The sequence below is a fragment of the Pimephales promelas genome, chromosome 1 (genome assembly GCF_988280905.1).
Source record: "Pimephales promelas chromosome 1, fPimPro1.hap1.1, whole genome shotgun sequence".
Lineage (NCBI taxonomy): Eukaryota > Metazoa > Chordata > Actinopteri > Cypriniformes > Leuciscidae > Pimephales > Pimephales promelas.
Genome location: NC_142769.1, coordinates 53,500,494 through 53,514,871, shown reverse-complemented (window position 1 = coordinate 53,514,871; position 14,378 = coordinate 53,500,494).

The following is a 14,378-nucleotide window of genomic DNA, read 5'->3' as shown; positions in this document are numbered from 1 at the left end:
ACAGCGACATCACACACTAACTACAGTCAGAAACAGCGACATCACACACTAACTACAGTCGGAAACAGCGACATCACACACTAACTACAGTCAGACACAGCGACATCACACACTGACTACAGTCAGAAACAGCGACATCACACACTAACTACAGTCAGAAACAGCGACATCACACACTAACTACAGTCGGAAAGAGCGACATCACACACTGACTACAGTCGGAAACAGCGACATCACACACTGACTACAGTCAGAAACAGCGACATCACACACTAACTACAGTCAGAAACAGCGACATCACACACTGACTACAGTCGGAAACAGCGACATCACACACTGACTACAGTCAGAAACAGCGACATCACACACTAACTACAGTCAGAAACAGCGACATCACACACTAACTACAGTCAGACACAGCGACATCACACACTGACTACAGTCAGAAACAGCGACATCACACACTAACTACAGTCAGAAACAGCGACATCACACACTAACTACAGTCGGAAAGAGCGACATCACACACTGACTACAGTCGGAAACAGCGACATCACACACTAACTACAGTCAGAAACAGCGACATCACACACTAACTACAGTCAGAAACAGCGACATCACACACTAACTACAGTCAGAAACAGCGACATCACACACTAACTACAGTCAGAAACAGCGACATCACACACTAACTACAGTCAGAAACAGCGACATCACACACTGACTACAGTCAGAAACAGCGACATCACACACTAACTACAGTCAGAAACAGCGACATCACACACTAACTACAGTCAGAAACAGCGACATCACACACTAACTACAGTCAGAAACAGCGACATCACACACTAACTACAGTCAGAAACAGCGACATCACACACTAACTACAGTCGGAAACAGCGACATCACACACTAACTACAGTCAGAAACAGCGACATCACACACTGACTACAGTCAGAAACAGCGACATCACACACTGACTACAGTCAGAAACAGCGACATCACACACTAACTACAGTCAGAAACAGCGACATCACACACTGACTACAGTCAGAAACAGCGACATCACACACTGACTACAGTCAGAAACAGCGACATCACACACTGACTACAGTCAGAAACAGCGACATCACACACTAACTACAGTCAGAAACAGCGACATCACACACTAACTACAGTCAGAAACAGCGACATCACACACTAACTACAGTCAGAAACAGCGACATCACACACTAACTACAGTCGGAAACAGCGACATCACACACTAACTACAGTCGGAAACAGCGACATCACACACTAACTACAGTCGGAAACAGCGACATCACACACTGACTACAGTCGGAAACAGCGACATCACACACTAACTACAGTCGGAAACAGCGACATCACACACTGACTACAGTCAGAAACAGCGACATCACACACTGACTACAGTCAGAAACAGCGACATCACACACTAACTACAGTCGGAAACAGCGACATCACACACTAACTACAGTCGGAAACAGCGACATCACACACTAACTACAGTCAGAAACAGCGACATCACACACTGACTACAGTCAGAAACAGCGACATCACACACTGACTACAGTCAGAAACAGCGACATCACACACTAACTACAGTCAGAAACAGCGACATCACACACTAACTACAGTCAGAAACAGCGACATCACACACTAACTACAGTCGGAAACAGCGACATCACACACTAACTACAGTCAGACACAGCGACATCACACACTGACTACAGTCAGAAACAGCGACATCACACACTAACTACAGTCAGAAACAGCGACATCACACACTAACTACAGTCGGAAACAGCGACATCACACACTAACTACAGTCGGAAACAGCGACATCACACACTGACTACAGTCAGAAACAGCGACATCACACACTAACTACAGTCAGAAACAGCGACATCACACACTAACTACAGTCAGAAACAGCGACATCACACACTAACTACAGTCAGAAACAGCGACATCACACACTAACTACAGTCAGAAACAGCGACATCACACACTAACTACAGTCAGAAACAGCGACATCACACACTGACTACAGTCAGAAACAGCGACATCACACACTAACTACAGTCAGAAACAGCGACATCACACACTAACTACAGTCAGAAACAGCGACATCACACACTAACTACAGTCAGAAACAGCGACATCACACACTAACTACAGTCGGAAACAGCGACATCACACACTAACTACAGTCGGAAACAGCGACATCACACACTAACTACAGTCAGAAACAGCGACATCACACACTAACTACAGTCAGAAACAGCGACATCACACACTAACTACAGTCAGAAACAGCGACATCACACACTAACTACAGTCAGAAACAGCGACATCACACACTAACTACAGTCAGAAACAGCGACATCACACACTAACTACAGTCAGAAACAGCGACATCACACACTAACTACAGTCGGAAACAGCGACATCACACACTAACTACAGTCAGAAACAGCGACATCACACACTGACTACAGTCGGAAACAGCGACATCAAACACTAACTACAGTCAGAAACAGCGACATCACACACTAACTACAGTCAGAAACAGCGACATCACACACTAACTACAGTCAGAAACAGCGATATCACACACTAACTACAGTCAGAAACAGCGACATCACACACTGACTACAGTCGGAAACAGCGACATCACACACTAACTACAGTCGGAAACAGCGACATCACACACTAACTACAGTCGGAAACAGCAACATCACACACTGACTACAGTCGGAAACAGCGACATCACACACTAACTACAGTCGGAAACAGCGACATCACACACTGACTACAGTCAGAAACAGCGACATCACACACTAACTACAGTCAGAAACAGCGACATCACACACTAACTACAGTCAGAAACAGCGACATCACACACTAACTACAGTCGGAAACAGCGACATCACACACTAACTACAGTCAGAAACAGCGACATCACACACTAACTACAGTCAGAAACAGCGACATCACACACTGACTACAGTCAGAAACAGCGACATCACACACTAACTACAGTCAGAAACAGCGACATCACACACTGACTACAGTCAGACACAGCGACATCACACACTAACTACAGTCAGAAACAGCGACATCACCCACTAACTACAGTCAGAAACAGCGACATCACACACTAACTACAGTCAGAAACAGCGACATCACACACTAACTACAGTCGGAAACAGCGACATCACACACTGACTACAGTCAGAAACAGCGACATCACACACTGACTACAGTCAGAAACAGCGACATCACACACTAACTACAGTCAGAAACAGCGACATCACACACTGACTACAGTCAGAAACAGCGACATCACACACTGACTACAGTCAGAAACAGCGACATCACACACTAACTACAGTCAGAAACAGCGACATCACACACTAACTACAGTCAGAAACAGCGACATCACACACTAACTACAGTCAGAAACAGCGACATCACACACTAACTACAGTCAGAAACAGCGACATCACACACTAACTACAGTCAGAAACAGCGACATCACACACTAACTACAGTCAGAAACAGCGACATCACACACTGACTACAGTCAGAAACAGCGACATCACACACTAACTACAGTCAGACACAGCGACATCACACACTAACTACAGTCAGAAACAGCGACATCACCCACTAACTACAGTCAGAAACAGCGACATCACACACTAACTACAGTCAGAAACAGCGACATCACACACTAACTACAGTCAGAAACAGCGACATCACACACTAACTACAGTCAGACACAGCGACATCACACACTAACTACAGTCAGAAACAGCGACATCACCCACTAACTACAGTCAGAAACAGCGACATCACACACTAACTACAGTCAGAAACAGCGACATCACACACTAACTACAGTCGGAAACAGCGACATCACACACTGACTACAGTCAGAAACAGCGACATCACACACTAACTACAGTCGGAAACAGCGACATCACACACTAACTACAGTCAGAAACAGCGACATCACACACTGACTACAGTCAGAAACAGCGACATCACACACTAACTACAGTCAGAAACAGCGACATCACACACTGACTATAGTCAGAAACAGCGACATCACACACTAACTACAGTCAGAAACAGCGACATCACACACTGACTACAGTCGGAAACAGCGACATCACACACTAACTACAGTCAGAAACAGCGACATCACACACTAACTACAGTCAGAAACAGCGACATCACACACTAACTACAGTCAGAAACAGCGACATCACACACTAACTACAGTCAGAAACAGCGACATCACACACTAACTACAGTCGGAAACAGCGACATCACACACTGACTACAGTCAGAAACAGCGACATTACACACTAACTACAGTCGGAAACAGCGACATCACACACTAACTACAGTCGGAAACAGCGACATCACACACTAACTACAGTCGGAAACAGCGACATCACACACTGACTACAGTTAGAAAAGTAAAATCATAATTAATTGCCCCTTTATACAAACTTCTGTTTCGGCTCTCTCTTTACTAACGCTTTCACAAATATTTTCGCCTAATGTCTGTGTTTGTATGAATCATTTACATATCTGATTCAGTGCTATAGTGTTCAGAAAAGCTCTCACAGTTTGGAGAACATGATCATTGATGGGAAACAAAACAAACCTTCACATCTACAGGTGCTTGACCCCTTCAGCACCACACACTTTCTCACTCTGTGTTTCTGGCCTGTTTTCTAGCACACATATCTATTAAATATTGGCTTGTCTTCAGGGGATTCAAGGTTAAAAGAGGAATGTAGCTGAAGAATCAAAGCGTGCGGTGTGTATGTGTGTGTGTGTGTGTGTGTGTGTGTGTGGGACGCACACAAACTCCATGTTTGTGTGTGATTGATGATCTTGACCTGATTTCATCATGGTTCGTTGAGTCCAGTGTTATTCTGGAGAACAGTGAGGAATCCATGAGTTCTTATCTTTCATGTTTCTTTATGCGCACACACACACACACAGACACACACACACACACAGTGTTCGAATTACGGGGGAGCTAAGGGGAGCTCGGCTTCCCTGAAAAGGACCTGGGCTCCCCTGAAAGCCTACTTTGAGACAATTAGGGGGAGCTCAAACACTGTCCCTTTTTGTGTCGCATATATTTTGATTTTCTGTACATTAAGGTTCCTGAAATAAATGATGATATTAAAAACGTGTCAGTGTTTATTCACTCAATTCTATTTCCGAACATCTGTCTCCACTAATAAATGCAATGGGCGTGGTTCAGCGAAGTCTGTAGCGGGAGAGTGGGGAGGGGACGGAGCCGAGCGGTGAACAAGTGAGTCAAGTTCAAATGACAAACGCCTGTCTGTGATTTCAGTAAAATTTCAATCTTGGCGTGAGGAGACCGCATATAAGCGGGCCGTGCTGACATTAGTGTGTGAGAGAGAGACTGGGAGCTCGTGCACGTATCCTGAGAGAAAGTGACTTCTGAAAGCTGTATCCAGCGGAAAGAGTGGGTCTATAAACTGTAGCCTATCCAGTGAAGCTGTTTTCAGCGGGAAGAGGATTACTACATCTGTATCCAGAAAGCTGTGTACAGCGGAAAGAGTAACCTATTAATTATCATCTGTTTCTGTTGCCTTTTTGATATTTTTAGTTAATGTTATTTCTACCAGAAAGACTCGGGAGATAAGATACTGTACGATAAAACATTTTATTAACAGCCCAGCAAGCCATATATGCAATAAAGTTCTTTGGCGTAGGCCCCGTCCGTAACTTGCGATCCGAGGGTATGGATTCTGCAAATCCTGCCTGAAGATGAAGGCAGGGGTGCAGCCGACCCCCACTTGGAGTTTTGGAAGGGACCGACCTGGTGGTGGTGGGAAGGATGGAGCGAAGACCGTCTTGGTGGAGGTGGGGAGGATGGTGGTAAGTGAAGCGTCAGCATCTGCGAACTCAGACAAGTGTAAGTAAGGGTCTTTTATACTTCACGTATTAGAACGCGATTGGATAGATGAGAAGGTAATAATGACGTGACAATTGAGTCTTCCTGGCAGAACTTGCGCTACGCTTTCATTTGAGCGCGACCAGGCGCTGTAAAAGAGCCTTGTAAATAAAAGTGCACGAGTTCCAGCATTTGCCGACCCTGTGTCTCCTTCCATCACCCACACACAACGAACCTGATTTGCATCACACTATTGTTTTAAATGCCCGAACATGCACCAAAAAGCGTTAAAGTCAGTCAGGGAGGATCGGAAAATAGGGCTCCCCCGAAAGCCACTTTGTAATCCGAACCCTGATTTATGCATTATAAATATCTCAATATCTCAGCTCTGAAAGGGTCTAGAGACTCCATTTTTGCACTCAGGTCTAAGTCTCATGGCCCTGTATCAGAATCCAGAGTTTCAAGAAGATCAGAGATACTCAAAATTTTGACCCCCCCCCCCCCCAAAAAAAACGACAGTGTTACCCCTTTCGTTTTTTTTTTTTTTTTGTGTGAAAAAAAAAAGTTTCTCCAATCTTCTCAAAAACTCTGGATTCTGATAGAGGGCCATGAGACTTAGACCTGGGTGCAAAAATGGAGGCTCTAAACCCTTCCAGAGCTGAGATATTGAGATCCCTCATAGCATTTATGCATTATAAATATCTCAATATCTCAGCTCTGAAAGGGTCTAGGGCCTCCATTTTTGCACTCAGGTCTAAGTCTCATGGCCCTCTATCAGAATCCAGAGTTTTGAGAAGATTGGAGAAACTTAATTTTTTGCCAAAAAATGAAAAAAAACGAAAGGGGTAACACTGTCGTTTTTTTTTTTTCGGGTCGAAATTTTAAATTTCGATATCTCAGCTCTAGAAGGTTCTAGAGCCTCCATTTTTGCACTCAGGTCTAAGTCTTATGGCCCTCTATCAGAATCCAGAGTTTTGAGAAGATTGGAGAAACTTTTTTTTTCGCACCAAAAAAAAAAACGAAAGGGGTAACACTGTCGTTTTTTTTGGGGGGGGGGGGGTCAAAATTTTGAGTATCTACGATCTTCTTGAAACTCTGGATTCTGATAGAGGGCCATGAGACTTAGACCTGAGTGCAAAAAAGGAGGCTTTAGACCCCTCCAGAGTTGAGATATTGAGATATTTATAATGCATAAATGCTATGAGGGATCTCAATATCTCAGCTCTGGAAGGGTCTAGAGCCTCCATTTTTGCACTCAGGTCTAAGTCTCATGGCCCTCTATCAGAATCCAGAGTTTTGAGAAGATTGGAGAAACTTTCTTTTTCGCACCAAAAAAAAAAAAATGAAAGGGGTAACACTGTCGTTTTTTGGGGGGGGGGGGGGGGGGTAAAAATTTTGAGTATCTCCGATCTTCTTGAAACTCTGGATTCTGATAGAGGGCCATTAGACTTAGACCTGGGTGCAAAAATGCATTATAAATATCTCAATATATCAGCTCTGGAAGGGTCTAGAGCCTCCATTTTTGTGCTCAGGTCAAAGTCTCGCGGCCCTCTATCATAATCCAGAGTTTTGAGAAGATTGGAGAAACTTGATTTTTCGCCCGAAAACGAAAAAAAACGTAAGGGGTAACACTGTCGTTTTTTTTTCGGCTCGAAATTTTGAGTTTCCATATCTCAGCTCTGGAAGGGTCTGGAGCCTCCATTTTTGCGCTCAGGTCAAAGTCTCGCGGCCCTCTATCATAATCCAGAGTTTTGAGAAGATTGGAGAAACTTGATTTTTCGCCCGAAAACGGAAAAAAACGTAAGGGGTAACACTGTCGTTTTTTTTTTCGGGTCGAAATTTTGAGTTTCCATATCTCAGCTCTGGAAGGGTCTAGAGCCTCCATTTTTGCGCTCAGGTCAAAGTCTCGCGGCCCTCTATCATAATCCAGAGTTTTGAGAAGATTGGAGAAACTTAATTTTTCGCCCAAAAACGAAAAAAAACATAAGGGGTAACACTGTGGGGTTTTTTTTCGGGTCGAAATTTTGAATTTCGATATCTCAGCTCTGGAAGGGTCTAGAGCCTCCATTTTTGCACTCAGGTCTAAGTCTCATGGCCCTCTATCAGAATCCAGAGTTTTGAGAAGATTGGAGAAACTTTCTTTTTCGCACCAAAAAAAAAAAATGAAAGGGGTAACACTGTCGTTTTTTGGGGGGGGGGTAAAAATTTTGAGTATCTCCGATCTTCTTGAAACTCTGGATTCTGATAGAGGGCCATTAGACTTAGACCTGGGTGCAAAAATGCATTATAAATATCTCAATATATCAGCTCTGGAAGGGTCTAGAGCCTCCATTTTTGTGCTCAGGTCAAAGTCTCGCGGCCCTCTATCATAATCCAGAGTTTTGAGAAGATTGGAGAAACTTGATTTTTCGCCCGAAAACGAAAAAAAACATAAGGGGTAACACTGTGGTTTTTTTTTTCGGGTCGAAATTTTGAATTTCGATATCTCAGCTCTGGAAGGGTCTAGAGCCTCCATTTTTGCACTCAGGTCTAAGTCTCATGGCCCTCTATCAGAATCCAGAGTTTTGAGAAGATTGGAGAAACTTTCTTTTTCGCACCAAAAAAAAAAAATGAAAGGGGTAACACTGTCGTTTTTTGGGGGGGGGGTAAAAATTTTGAGTATCTCCGATCTTCTTGAAACTCTGGATTCTGATAGAGGGCCATTAGACTTAGACCTGGGTGCAAAAATGCATTATAAATATCTCAATATATCAGCTCTGGAAGGGTCTAGAGCCTCCACTTTTGCGCTCAGGTCAAAGTCTCGCGGCCCTCTATCATAATCCAGAGTTTTGAGAAGATTGGAGAAACTTGATTTTTCGCCCGAAAACGAAAAAAAACGTAAGGGGTAACACTGTCGTTTTTTTTTCGGCTCGAAATTTTGAGTTTCCATATCTCAGCTCTGGAAGGGTCTAGAGCCTCCATTTTTGCGCTCAGGTCAAAGTCTTGCGGCCCTCTATCATAATCCAGAGTTTTGAGAAGATTGGAGAAACTTGATTTTTCGCCCGAAAACGGAAAAAAACGTAAGGGGTAACACTGTCGTTTTTTTTTTCGGGTCGAAATTTTGAGTTTCCATATCTCAGGTCTGGAAGGGTCTAGAGCCTCCATTTTTGCGCTCAGGTCAAAGTCTCGAGGCCCTCTATCATAATCCAGAGTTTTGAGAAGATTGGAGAAACTTGATTTTTCGCCCGAAAACGAAAAAAAACGTAAGGGGTAACACTGTCGTTTTTTTTTTCGGCTCGAAATTTTGATTTTCCATATCTCAGCTCTGGAAGGGTCTAGTGCCTCCATTTTTGCGCTCAGGTCAAAGTCTCGCGGCCCTCTATCATAATCCAGAGTTTTGAGAAGATTGGATAAACTTGATTTTTCGCCCGAAAACGGAAAAAAACGTAAGGGGTAACACTGTCGTTTTTTTTTCGGGTCGAAATTTTGAGTTTCCATATCTCAGTTCTGGAAGGGTCTAGAGCCTCCATTTTTGCGCTCAGGTCAAAGTCTCGCGGCCCTCTATCATAATCCAGAGTTTTGAGAAGATTGGAGAAACTTAATTTTTCGCCCGAAAACGAAAAAAAACATAAGGGGTAACACTGTCGTTTTTTTTTTCGGGTCGAAATTTTGAGTTTCCATATCTCAGGTCTGGAAGGGTCTAGAGCCTCCATTTTTGCGCTCAGGTCAAAGTCTCGAGGCCCTCTATCATAATCCAGAGTTTTGAGAAGATTGGAGAAACTTGATTTTTCGCCCGAAAACGAAAAAAAACGTAAGGGGTAACACTGTCGTTTTTTTTTTCGGCTCGAAATTTTGATTTTCCATATCTCAGCTCTGGAAGGGTCTAGTGCCTCCATTTTTGCGCTCAGGTCAAAGTCTCGCGGCCCTCTATCATAATCCAGAGTTTTGAGAAGATTGGAGAAACTTGATTTTTCGCCCGAAAACGGAAAAAAACGTAAGGGGTAACACTGTCGTTTTTTTTTCGGGTCGAAATTTTGAGTTTCCATATCTCAGTTCTGGAAGGGTCTAGAGCCTCCATTTTTGCGCTCAGGTCAAAGTCTCGCGGCCCTCTATCATAATCCAGAGTTTTGAGAAGATTGGAGAAACTTAATTTTTCGCCCGAAAACGAAAAAAAACATAAGGGGTAACACTGTCGGGTTTTTTTTTCGGGTCGAAATTTTGAGTTTCCATATCTCAGCTCTGGAAGGGTCTAGAGCCTCCATTTTTGCGCTCAGGTCAAAGTCTCGCGGCCCTCTATCATAATCCAGAGTTTTGAGAAGATTGGAGAAACTTGATTTTTCGCCCGAAAATGGAAAAAACCGTAAGGGGTAACACTGTCGTTTTTTTTTTTCGGGTCGAAATTTTGAGTTTCCATATCTCAGGTCTGGAAGGGTCTAGAGCCTCCATTTTTGCGCTCAGGTCAAAGTCTCGAGGCCCTCTATCATAATCCAGAGTTTTGAGAAGATTGGAGAAACTTGATTTTTCGCCCGAAAACGGAAAAAAACGTAAGGGGTAACACTGTCGTTTTTTTTTCGGGTCGAAATTTTGAGTTTCCATATCTCAGCTCTGGAAGGGTCTAGAGCCTCCATTTTTGCGCTCAGGTCAAAGTCTCGCGGCCCTCTATCATAATCCAGAGTTTTGAGAAGATTGGAGAAACTTGATTTTTCGCCCGAAAATGGAAAAAAACGTAAGGGGTAACACTGTCATTTTTTTTTCGGGTCAAAATTTTGAGTTTCCATATCTCAGCTCTGGAAGGGTCTAGAGCCTCCATTTTTGCGCTCAGGTCAAAGTCTTGCGGCCCTCTATCATAATCCAGAGTTTTGAGAAGATTGGAGAAACTTGATTTTTCGCCCGAAAACGGAAAAAAACGTAAGGGGTAACACTGTCGTTTTTTTTTTCGGGTCGAAATTTTGAGTTTCCATTTCTCAGCTCTGGAAGGGTCTAGAGCCTCCATTTTTGCGCTCAGGTCAAAGTCTCGCGGCCCTCTATCATAATCCAGAGTTTTGAGAAGAATGGAGAAACTTTATTTTTCGCCCGAAAACGGAAAAAAACGTAAGGGGTACCACTGTCGTTTTTTTTTTCGGTCGAAATTTTGAGTTTCCATATCTCAGCTCTGGAAGGGTCTAGAGCCTCCATTTTTGCGCTCAGGTCAAAGTCTCACGGCCCTCTATTATAATCCAGAGTTTTGAGAAGATTGGAGAAACTTGATTTTTCGTCCGAAAACGAAAAAAAAAACGTAAGGGGTAACACTGTTGTTTTTTTTTCGGGTCGAAATTTTGAGTTTCCATATCTCAGCTCTGGAAGGGTCTAGAGCCTCCATTTTTGCGCTCAGGTCAAAGTCTCGCGGCCCTCTATCATAATCCAGAGTTTTGAGAAGATTGGAGAAACTTGATTTTTCGCCCGAAAACGAAAAAAAACGTAAGGGGTAACACTGTCGTTTTTTTTTTTCGGGTCGAAATTTTGAGTTTCCATATCTCAGCTCTTGAAGGGTCTAGAGCCTCCATTTTTGCGCTCAGGTCAAAGTCTCGCGGCCCTCTATCATAATCCAGAGTTTTGAGAAGATTGGAGAAACTTGATTTTTCGCCCGAAAACGAAAAAAAACTTAAGGGGTAACACTGTCGGTTTTTTTCGGGTCGAAATTTTGAGTTTCCATATCTCAGCTCTGGAAGGGTCTAGAGCCTCCATTTTTGCGCTCAGGTCAAAGTCTCGCGGCCCTCTATCATAATCCAGAGTTTTGAGAAGATTGGAGAAACTTGATTTTTCGCCCGAAAACGAAAAAAAACGTAAGGGGTAACACTGTCGTTTTTTTTTCGGGTCGAAATTTTGAGTTTCCATATCTCAGCTCTGGAAGGGTCTAGAGCCTCCATTTTTGCGCTCAGGTCAAAGTCTCGCGGCCCTCTATCATAATCGAGAGTTTTGAGAAGATTGGAGAAACTTGATTTTTCGCCCGAAAACGAAAAAAAACGTAAGGGGTAACACTGTTGTTTTTTTTTCGGGTCGAAATTTTGAGTTTCCATATCTCAGCTCTGGAAGGGTCTAGAGCCTCCATTTTTGCGCTCAGGTCAAAGTCTCGCGGCCCTCTATCATAATCCAGAGTTTTGAGAAGATTGGAGAAACTTGATTTTTCGCCCGAAAACGAAAAAAAACGTAAGGGGTAACACTGTCGTTTTTTTTTTTCGGGTCGAAATTTTGAGTTTCCATATCTCAGCTCTGGAAGGGTCTAGAGCCTCCATTTTTGCGCTCAGGACAAAGTCTCGCGGCCCTCTATCATAATCCAGAGTTTTGAGAAGATTGGAGAAACTTGATTTTTCGCCCAAAAACGGAAAAAAACGTAAGGGGTAACACTGTCGTTTTTTTTTTCGGGTCGAAATTTTGAGTTTCCATATCTCAGCTCTGGAAGGGTCTAGAGCCTCCATTTTTGCGCTCCGGTCAAAGTCTTGCGGCCCTCTATCATAATCCAGAGTTTTGAGAAGATTGGAGTAACTTGATTTTTCGCCCGAAAACGGAAAAAAACGTAAGGGGTATCACTGTCGTTTTTTTTTTTCGGGTCAAAATTTTGAGTTTCCATATCTCAGCTCTGGAAGGGTCTAGAGCCTCCATTTTTGCGCTCAGGTCAAAGTCTTGCGGCCCTCTATCATAATCCAGAGTTTTGAGAAGATTGGAGAAACTTGATTTTTTGCCCGAAAACGAAAAAAAACGTAAGGGGTAACACTGTCGTTTTTTTTTTCGGGTCGAAATTTTGAGTTTCCATATCTCAGCTCTGGAAGGGTCTAGAGCCTCCATTTTTGCACTCAGGTCTAAGTCTCATGGCCCTCTATCAGAATCCAGAGTTTTGAGAAGATTGGAGAAACTTAATTTTTTGCCAAAAAATGAAAAAAAACGAAAGGGGTAACACTGTCGTTTTTTTTTTTCGGGTCGAAATTTTAAATTTCGATATCTCAGCTCTAGAAGGTTCTAGAGCCTCCATTTTTGCACTCAGGTCTAAGTCTTATGGCCCTCTATCAGAATCCAGAGTTTTGAGAAGATTGGAGAAACTTTTTTTTTCGCACCAAAAAAAAAAACGAAAGGGGTAACACTGTCGTTTTTTTTGGGGGGGGGGGGTCAAAATTTTGAGTATCTACGATCTTCTTGAAACTCTGGATTCTGATAGAGGGCCATGAGACTTAGACCTGAGTGCAAAAAAGGAGGCTTTAGACCCCTCCAGAGTTGAGATATTGAGATATTTATAATGCATAAATGCTATGAGGGATCTCAATATCTCAGCTCTGGAAGGGTCTAGAGCCTCCATTTTTGCACTCAGGTCTAAGTCTCATGGCCCTCTATCAGAATCCAGAGTTTTGAGAAGATTGGAGAAACTTTCTTTTTCGCACCAAAAAAAAAAAAATGAAAGGGGTAACACTGTCGTTTTTTGGGGGGGGGGGGTAAAAATTTTGAGTATCTCCGATCTTCTTGAAACTCTGGATTCTGATAGAGGGCCATTAGACTTAGACCTGGGTGCAAAAATGCATTATAAATATCTCAATATATCAGCTCTGGAAGGGTCTAGAGCCTCCATTTTTGTGCTCAGGTCAAAGTCTCGCGGCCCTCTATCATAATCCAGAGTTTTGAGAAGATTGGAGAAACTTGATTTTTCGCCCGAAAACGAAAAAAAACGTAAGGGGTAACACTGTCGTTTTTTTTTCGGCTCGAAATTTTGAGTTTCCATATCTCAGCTCTGGAAGGGTCTGGAGCCTCCATTTTTGCGCTCAGGTCAAAGTCTCGCGGCCCTCTATCATAATCCAGAGTTTTGAGAAGATTGGAGAAACTTGATTTTTCGCCCGAAAACGGAAAAAAACGTAAGGGGTAACACTGTCGTTTTTTTTTTCGGGTCGAAATTTTGAGTTTCCATATCTCAGCTCTGGAAGGGTCTAGAGCCTCCATTTTTGCGCTCAGGTCAAAGTCTCGCGGCCCTCTATCATAATCCAGAGTTTTGAGAAGATTGGAGAAACTTAATTTTTCGCCCAAAAACGAAAAAAAACATAAGGGGTAACACTGTGGTTTTTTTTTTCGGGTCGAAATTTTGAATTTCGATATCTCAGCTCTGGAAGGGTCTAGAGCCTCCATTTTTGCACTCAGGTCTAAGTCTCATGGCCCTCTATCAGAATCCAGAGTTTTGAGAAGATTGGAGAAACTTTCTTTTTCGCACCAAAAAAAAAAAATGAAAGGGGTAACACTGTCGTTTTTTGGGGGGGGGGTAAAAATTTTGAGTATCTCCGATCTTCTTGAAACTCTGGATTCTGATAGAGGGCCATTAGACTTAGACCTGGGTGCAAAAATGCATTATAAATATCTCAATATATCAGCTCTGGAAGGGTCTAGAGCCTCCACTTTTGCGCTCAGGTCA